The following is a 1,542-nucleotide window of genomic DNA, read 5'->3' on the forward strand; positions in this document are numbered from 1 at the left end:
GTGCACAGCCCGGGCGGGCGCGTGGCTGCAGCGCGGGCATTGCCGTGTCGCGGCACCTGTGGGCGTGCGGGAGGCGGGGGAGCAGCCAGCCGGGGCTGGGTGAAGCTGCGGGTTTCACGGCATCTACAAAAATAGGTAATTACAGGGTGGTGGGGAGCAGAGTTCAGAACGTCGCTGTGTTTCAGAGAGAGACCAAACTTATAACGGTACCCCATTTTAAAATTATCTCCATATACATGCGAAAGATTATCATGGGAACAGAAAGTAAAAGAATATTAAAAAAAACCCCAAACAACTGTTTGCTAGGAGTCGGTAGCTCTTTCATAAACCACTTCTGCTTATAATGTACCTCATTTTGTACCTACCTAATTCCGGCCTCTGTAGCATCTAAGGTGTCGCTCCAAAGTGCACCGAGGATAATTCACTTCTCCCACACATGGATGCACTGTCCTGTTTCAGAAGGTTGGCAGAAAGTCTCTTCAGGAGGAATTCCTCTTGGTTTGGAATTTCTTATTTATTTAATATGCACGTGATTTGGAATGCTCATCTGAGAAGGTATGGGCAGGAAAACCCCCACCTTTACTGAGAATGGAAAGTCATGAGATTACGAGTGAGGTTCTTGGATGGACTGTAGTTCCCAGGGAGTTCACTCCTCAAGTAAAGACTGATTTTGAGACAGTTCTGTCTTCATAGACATGGGTTTTCTCCTCAATGCAGGCTAAAGTCGTTGACCAATCAAAGCGGTAGTTAGCATATATATGATAAATTGCCTTGGACCATCAGGTCCTAGAAAATAGGATACAGACTCAGAACTTAATGACATAGTCCTGGGAGAATGGAGTCCAGGCTTGTTGTTGCAGGTGTTGCTGAAATATATTGTGTTACTCTAACAGCTAGAATTTCTGAGGTGCTAAATGCATTTTTCCCTGGTATATTGCATGTCTAGGTGCTAAAGGTATGAATAGCTAACCCAAAGGCCAGTGTTGACAAGTCCAGAGTTTCATAGATCACAGGACAGTGTAGGAAGCATTCCTCCCAAATCCTGTATAATGCTGTGGGTGCAAATTTCATAGTTCTGGTTTTTTTAATTGTATTTTAAATGTCTGTAAATGCAGAGGGGTTATTTTCTCTTATTATGCTTAAAAATAGGGTTCAGTGTCTTGATCAATCCTACAATCATGTATTACAAATATTGATATGGGGATACTATGAAGGCACTTCTCATGTGGTTTTCTTTTTGTGCGTGAAACATTCTCAAGGTCAGGCCTTAAGGTGTTTCCTGGAAGTTAATCACCAAGCTGAGGAAGTGTATAATTAAGCTGAGGGCTATCATGAAATCTTCAACTGCTGAGGGAGTGGCAAGGTGACTTATGCATGAAGACGCTGAGCAGATCTTATATAAAAATAAATATTTGGTCTCTGTTTGCTGGACTCTTGTGCATAGTGAGATTTTTTCTGTTCTTATCTGACTCCTGAGATTTTACTTCTGTATCGAAGGTTACATTTCCAGTTTGTGTTCTGAAACTTAGTTTGGTGCCATGT

Source organism: Athene cunicularia, assembly GCF_003259725.1.
Source record: "Athene cunicularia isolate RWA chromosome 6 unlocalized genomic scaffold, athCun1 chr6_part1, whole genome shotgun sequence".
NCBI lineage: Eukaryota > Metazoa > Chordata > Aves > Strigiformes > Strigidae > Athene > Athene cunicularia.